General features: G+C 43.0%; 1 long non-coding RNA gene across 1 annotated transcript in view; it reads left to right on the top strand.

Moving 5' to 3' along the window:
* Positions 1–5,765, top strand: part of LOC125915889 (uncharacterized) — a 13,442-nt gene extending 7,677 nt beyond the window's left edge. Inside the window, exon 3 of the long non-coding RNA XR_007455783.1 lies at positions 3,283–5,765. This is a non-coding gene — a long non-coding RNA (uncharacterized LOC125915889). The remainder of the gene's footprint in view (positions 1–3,282) is intronic.
* The last annotated feature ends 2,381 nt before the right edge of the window (positions 5,766–8,146 follow it).

Genomic DNA, 8,146 nt, shown 5'->3' on the forward strand with positions numbered 1-8,146 from the left:
TTTATTTTATTTTATTTTATTTTATTTTATTTTATTTTATTTTATTTATTAAGTTTGAGAGCAAGTGAGAGAGAGCAGGGGAGATGGGCAGAAGGAGAGAGAATCTTTTTTTAAAATGTTTATTTTTGAGAGAGCACCCAAGTGGAGGAGGGGTAGAGAGAGAGAAGACACAGAAATCTGAAGCAGGCTCCAGGCTCTGAGCAGTCAGCACAGAGCCCAACATGGGGCTCAAACTCACGAACCATGAGATCATTACCTGGGCCAAAGTCAATCACTTAACTGACTGAGCCACCCACATGCTAAGAGAGAGAGAGAGTCAGTCAGTCTTAGGTAGGCTCCGTGGTCAGTGTGGAGCCCAAGGTAGGGCTTGATCCTGTGACCCTGGCGGCATGACCTGAGTCGAAATCAAGAGTCAGATGCTCATCCAGCTGAGCCACCCAGGCGCCCCAGGTGTTCTATTTTTAAATTCTTTTTTCTCCCTTTGTATCATCATAAAATTTCCAATAACCTGCCTTTCAATTGACGGATTCTTTCTTTTCCTGTGTCCAGTTTGTTAAGTCCATTAATGGTTTATTTCAGATGCTATATTTTTATTTAGTTCCAGAATAGAATTTTCATTTGGTTCTTTTTTCAGGTTTTCCATGAAATTCTGTGTTATGTTTATAATAGGTTGTTGTTGTTGTTTTCCCCGGTCAGTGTGAGGGAAACTTTACTGAGGCCCCAGGGCCATGGGGCTCGGGCAGGAAGCCACATTGCAGGCAAAGGAAGAGCAGGTGGAGGGGCTTTATTGACCTTCTGGGGGTGCGGGTGGTGGTTGTGGTTGCACGTCTGGCGGGAGCACAACGCTCGCTGTGCTTGTATTTCCGGGAGAGTTGGTAGAGGGAGGGCTGGGTGATGCCATCTCCAGGCCAAGCGCCAAGTGCAGGACTCTTCCTGGATATTGTATCTGAGAGAGTGCAGCCATCCTCCAGCTGTTTGCCTCTGAGTACAGATGCTGCTGCTCGTGTGGGATGCCTTCATTGTCTTGGCTTCAACATTCTCGACGGTGTCACTGGGCTCGACCTCAAGGGTGGTGGTCTTGATTTTCAGGGTCTCCACAGAGATTTGCATCTGTGCATCTGCTGCTCAGCCGCCGAGTTGAAGAGAAAACTAAAACCGTCATTTTTAAATCTTTTCCTACTACTTCTAATGTTTGGTATGTCTGCTTCTATTGACTTTTCTATGGACTTTTTTCTTTTCTTTTAAAACTTTTTTTAATGTTTATTTATTTTTGAGACAGAGACAGAGCATGAGTAGGGGACGGGCAGAGAGAGAGAGGGAGACACAGAATCCAAAGCAGGTTCCAGGCTCTGAGCTGTCAACACAGGGCTTGAACTCACAAACCAGGAGATCATGACCTGAGCTGAAGTGGAATGCTTAACCAACTGAGCCACCCAGGTGCCCCTCTATTGACTTTTTTCTTGATTATGAGTCACATTTTCCTGATTCTTTACATGTATAGTCAATTTTTGTGTCCTAGGTGCTGCAGACAGTGCATTGGAGAGACTACGGATTGTTGCCTTCTAGCAAGAGTATCGGTTTTGTTCTGGTGGGCAGTTAAATTACTTCAAATCACGCTAATCCTGATGAGGCTTGGTTTAAGGATTTATCGACGGAGTGTAACTTTGGTTTTGCTTTAGTACTTGGATGTAGTCCTTATCCTTAGGGCCTGGTGTTCCCTTCTAAGATGTAGCTTTCTCAGGTCTCCCCTGAACGCCTAGGGTGCTTACTGGGTCACAGCTGCAATGCCCACCAACACCGGGTAACTTCTGGAGCCTCTGCTCAGCCCCCAGCAGCTGTTCTATGGCAGGCATTAGCCTTCTGTGCATTTTCAGTTGAGGTCCAGTCAAGGGCTCCAGGAGAAACCCTCTGCACATTTCTGGACCCCTCTTTGGTCTGTGTGATGTTGCAAAACCCTCCTCACATTCAATTCTATAGCCTTTTCCCCATCGTCAGAAACATAAGGCCCACCCACCTGATGGGAGTCAGGCTGCTGGGGAGCATGATTGAGTACCCTGTCTGACCACCTCACAGACATGTCACAGGCATCCCCAGTGCTCCAGGTGTGTCCCCTCTGCCTGGTGTGCTGACCACTCTTTTTGTTTATCTGCCTGCCTGTGGAGTCCTCTTGTCCTCTGTGTACATTTTGGGCACTGGTCACAGTGTGAACAGGACAGACAAGGTCCCCATCACTGTGGAGACCAAAGCCTCTAGCGTATGGTGTCTGGGGAGGGACAGACAAGAAAGAACAAAAAGAACAAGGTGATGTTGACTAGTGTGAAACAGTGGTGTGAGGCAAATAAAACAGGACAGTGAGCTGGAAGGTGAGGAGCCCATGTGGGCTGGGAGGTTGGGAAGGGTCTCTCAGAGGAAGTGACCTGGGAGTTGAGAGCCGAATGATGAGGAGGGAAGGGTTGCTGACACCTAAGACTTTGGAGACCAAAGGAAGGCCTTCAAGGAGAGAGGAACTGCATGTTAATGATGGACATGGTCATGCCCAGGGAGAATGAAAGGCACCCAGAATGAGTAGGAACGAGGATAACTGAGGCAGTCTGACCCGCTTCTGGGTGCGTTGGACAGCTTGTGCAAAAGAGGTATTCTCTTGGTGTCGTGAAACTGCTTTGTTTGGAAGATTCATTTGGTATCGATTACAAGCAGAAGGGATGTTAAGTGGGGAGATGGATCAGAATTCCAAGAGGTCCAAGCATTAACGGAGGGTGGCTGTCCCAAACATCTTATCTTCATGAATGGCTGCCTGTTCCATGGCCTGTCCCCTAATGGCATCCCCTCTGCCTGTTGTGCTACTCACTCTTTTCATTGGTCAGTCTTCCTGGGGGTTCTTTTTGTTCTGTTTATACCTTTTATGGTTCCTCTTCTCAAAGTTTAGTTCGTGTTTTATTTTTATTTAAAAAAGTTATTTTTAATGTTTATTTTTGAGAGAGAGAGAGGGAGAGAGACAGAATGAGAGTGAGGGAGAGGCAGAGAGAGGAGACACAGAATCTGTATCAGGCTCCAGGCTCTGAGCTGTCAGCACAAAGCCCGATTTGGGGCTTGAACCCACAAACTGCGAGATCATTACCTGAGCCGAAGTCAGATGCTTAACTGACTGAGCCACCCAGGTGCCCCATAGTTGGTATTTTAAAGCATCTACCCTTGCTGTGCACATCCTGTTGCTTTTATCTTGACATTCTCACTCTAGCAGTTTTCTTCCAAGCACTCAAATTGTTTTTAATTTCCTTCCAGAGTAGAAAAAGAGACCTAAAAGCCAAGAGTCACCACCAACAGAGGCCTTTTCTGGTAAAGAGTTACCAAGCAGCAGAGTGAACCTGACAAGATCCACAGTGGGTGATTGCTGGCCTTCTACCTGAGCAGACAGTCGGGAGTCTAGGGATGAGCCAGAGAAGCAGAAGATGCATGATGGCCGCTTGGGGTCAATGGAACGTGAACAAGGGCAAGTAGTGACCCAGGATGGGGACTGGGGAAATGCTGAACTTGTGGAAAAATGCAGCTTCAATTCAGACTTTCTTTTTGCACAGAAATTTCTTGTCAAAGAATATTTCCATCAAATTGACTCAGTTCAAAGCTTCCAGCATAATTTTGTTTTAAAAAATTATCAGGAAATCTTGGTAGTGAAGAAAGCTTATAAAGGCAATACACGTGGAAAAGCCTTAGGAAATCTGTATAAATTGAGCATGGTAAATATACCAACCAGAGCATATACCTTTCTACACATGAGATTATTAATGTAGGAAATAAACCCTATGGCTTTAAAGAAAGTGGAGATTTTTTTACCCATAGCTCATGCTTCTCTCACTTCGTGAGAACTCATACTAAGGAGAAACCCTATGAATGTAATGCATGTGGGAAAGCCTTTAAGAAACTTTCATCTCTTTCTTACCATCTGAGAAATCACAATAGAGAGAAAGCCTATGAATGTAATGAATGTGGGAAGTCTTTCTGGAAGAGCCTTCACCTCATTTTGCACCAGAGAACTCACACTGGTGAGAAACCTCATGAATGTAATAAATGTGAGAAGTCTTTTAGCCATAATTCTTACCATAATGTACACCAGAGAATTTATACTGGAGAGAAACCCTATAAATGTGATGAATGTGGAAAATCCTTCAGTGGAAGGTCTAATCTTAATGTGCATAAGAGAACACATACTGGAGAAAAACCCTATAAATGTGATGAATGTGGAAAAGCCTTCAGTCACAGCTCTCACCTTAAAGTTCACAAGAGAATCTATACTGGTGAGAAACCATATAAATGTAATGAAAGTGGGAAAAACTTTCAGTTTTCATTTATCCTTCACTCAGTGTAAGAGAACACACACTGGAAAGAAACCATATAAATGTCATCAGTGTGTGAGAGCTTTCAGTCAAGGTTCTAACTTTATTGGGCACCAAAGAACTCATGCCAGAGGAAAAACACTACGTATTTCATTTTAATATATAAAAATTGTACACATACATTTATTATTTAAAAAAAATTTTTTTAATGTTTATTTATTTTTGAGAGAGAGACAGAGCATGAGAGGGGGATGGGCAGAGAGAGAGGGAGACACAGAATCCGACCAGGCTCCAGGCTCTGAGCTGTCAGCACAGAGCCCGACATGGGGCTTGAACTCACAGACCACGAGATCATTACCTGAGCTGAAGTTGGACGCTTAACCAACCGAGCCACCCAGGTGCCCCCCCCAAAATTGTACACATACGTTTAAATTTTGTGTCATTCCCAGAGAAGGGCTGAACCTGGGTGGCATTTGATACCTTGGAAACTTTTCATTAGTGAGATCAAAGCTCTCTTCAATAATACTAATTAATATGATCACCCAGTGTGGGAAGGACTGTAGCTCAGAAGTCAAAAAGGTTGATGATATTTGACTGAATGACTGAATAGACTGTTCCAAAGAGTCAGAATGCTATTATTTGCTTCCTTGCTCCCCCAGAGCTACAAGATTGGGCTGCCTCTAATGTGTTTCAGGAAGTCATTATAAACTAATTATGGACACTGTGTCGAAACATAGAAAATTCCTATAATACAGTTCACCCTTGAATGACACAGTTGTGAACTGTGCAGGTCCACTTATAGATGGATTTTTTTCAATAAATACAGTACAGTATTGTAAATGTATTTCTTCCTTATGATTTTTTTCTCTAACTTACTTTATTGTAAGAATATAGTATATAATACATATGACATATAAAATAAGTGCTAATTGACAGACCGTTTATATTATTGATAGGGTTTCCAGTCAATAGTAGGCTATTAGTATAGTTTTGGGAGTCAAAGTTATATGTGGAATTTCAGCTGTACAGGGAGTCAGCACGACCATCTCCCACATTGTTCAAGGGTCAGCTGCAGTGAAATGTGCTGAATTCTTGTGACTGTGTTGCCCTATATGTGCATTTGGATAAGGGCTTAGAAGGAAACAGAAATGAACATAGCTGATTAATGCGTCTTGGGATATTGTGTGGCTTCCTTTTATGTTCAAAACTGCCACAATTTTACAATAAGTAAAAAGACAAAGAGGAGGGGCGCCTGGGTGGCTCAGTCAGTTAAATGTCCGACTTCGGCTCAGGTCATGATCTCGCGGTCCGTGAGTTCGAGCTCCACGTTGGGCTCTGTGCTGACAGCTCAGGGCCTGGAGCCTGTTTCAGATTCTGTGTCTCTCTCTCTCTCTCTGGCCCTCCCCCGTTCATGCTCTGTCTCTCTCTGTCTCTCTCTCAGCATGGAGCCCAACATGGGGCTTGATCCCATAACAGCCACATCATGACCTGAGCCAATACCAAGAGTTGGATGCCTAACTGACTGAGCTACCCAGGTGCCCCAAGAAATTATTTCTAATCAAAGTAGAAGGAAGAATCTAGTAAAGATAAAAGCAGAAAATACATGGTAAAAGGCAACTCTAAGAAAAACAAACTGGATAAATTCCAAACTGATATGATCAAGAAAAATGACACACAGGGACGCCTTGGGGGCTCAGTCGGTTGAGCGTCCGACTTCGACTCAGGTCATGATCTCATGGTTCGTGGGTTCTAGTTCTGTGTCGGGCTCTGTGCTGACAGCTCGGAGCCTGGAGTCTGCTTTGGATTCTGTGTCTCCCTCTCTCTCTGCCCCTCCTCCGCTTGAGCTCTGATTTTCAAAAATAAACAAACATTAAAAAAAAATTTAAACAAAAAAATGACACAGATTTACAACACTGGGAATGAAAAGAGAAATACATAAAGAAAATAATATCAAAAAATTGTACATTTTTGTGTTAATATACTTAAAAGATTAGATGAAAAAGACAGTTTTCTAGGAAAATATAATCCTGTCAAATACAATATTGACTGAAGAACACACTAAACCTAAATAGACTAAACATTTTAGATTAAACTGCAAAAAAATTCTCATTTACCCATACACATAAAATTCTAAGCCTAAACTGTTTATCAGTGAATTATTTCTACCCTTCAAGAAGTAGAAAACTCTTTGATACACAACTGTTCCAGAATATGTAGAAAGCTGAACATTTACCTTTCTTGTGACACCAGTTTGTCAAAGCCCAGAGAAAGAACCGTGAAAGGCCAATATCTCTCAGGACTATTAATGCAACAGTTCCAGATCAGATCCTGCCAGTAAAGATAGCAGAGCGAGTACAGTTGAATTTGGAAACATTCACTCCAGGAATTAGGGTGTTGACTATTAGGAAATACATAACTAGAATACCCCGTTGTAGTCAAGCAATGGAGAAAACTAGTCATCTCAATGATTAATGAGAAGTTGATAAAATTTAATATTTAAAGATTAAGGAAAAAAAAAACCTGGTAACAGGAAAAAAATATTTTTATCAAATGATACCAGTTTTAAATAGTGACAATAGCATGGAGGTTGGCAAACTATGGCCCACAGGCCAAATCTGGCCCATGTGTTTTTGTAAATCGTTTTATTGGAACATAGCCACACCTGCCAATGTCCATATTGTCTACGGCTGCTTTAACAACTAAGGTGGAACTGAGTAGTTGTGAAACAGATTGCATAGTCTGAAAAGGCAAAATATTTACTAGAAAAGCCTTGCCAATCCCAGATCTAGAGCCATCTCCATTCTGTTCAGGGAGGACCAAGGCACGTTTGCTCACAAGTCCTCATGTATGAACAGGAAATTGACAAAAGGAGTACAAATGGACAAGAAATACATGAAAAAGTATATGAGTTCATCACTCATCAAAGAGATGCAAATAAAAATGATGGAAATCAATATTTGGGCAGCTGTTAGGAGGTAGGCAGTATCCCAGGCATGCAGTCTACATTACCTCATTTAATACAAAGATCCTGGAGAGGCAAGTTCTATTATTTCCATTTTATAGATGCAGAAAACACAGTCCAGAGAAGCCAATTGGCAGGTAACGATTGGCAACGATCTGAAAAGACCATGTTGGGAATGGCAAAAATAGCAAACAGGGTTGCCTGCCTGGCTCAGTCAGTAGAGCATGGGACTTTTGACCTGGGGGTTGTGAGTTGAAGCCCTACGTTGTGGGTAGTTTACTTAAGAAAAAAAAAAAAAAAAGAAAGAAGGGGCGGCTGCGTGGCTCAATCAGTTGAGCATCCGGCTCTTGATTTCAGCTCAGGTCACGATCTCATGGTCTCAAGATCAAGCCCTACATCAGGCTCAGTGCTGACAGTGTGGAGCCTGTTTGGGATTCTCACTCTCCCTCTCTCTCTACCCCTCCCCACTCTCTCAGTCACTCTTGCTATCTCAAAATAAGTAAACATTAAAAAAAAAAAAAAAAAAAAGAGGGGCGCCTGGGTGGCTCAGTCAATTAAGCAGCTTACTTTGGCTCAGGTAATGATCTCACTGTTCATGGGTTGGAGCCCCGTGTGGGGCTCTGTGCTGACAGCTCAGGAGTGTGGAGTCTGCTTCAGATTCTCCTCTGAGAGTGTCTCCTCTCTCTCTGCCCCTCTCCTGCTCACACTCTGTCTCTCCCCAAAATAAATAAGTGTTAAAACATTTAAAAAAAGAAAACTTGGGGCGCCTGGGTGGCTCGGTCGGTTAAGCGTCTGACTTCAGCTCAGGTCACGATCTCACAGACTGTGAGTTCGAGCCCCGCGTCAGGCTCTG

This window comes from Panthera uncia, assembly GCF_023721935.1.
Source record: "Panthera uncia isolate 11264 chromosome E2 unlocalized genomic scaffold, Puncia_PCG_1.0 HiC_scaffold_19, whole genome shotgun sequence".
Lineage (NCBI taxonomy): Eukaryota > Metazoa > Chordata > Mammalia > Carnivora > Felidae > Panthera > Panthera uncia.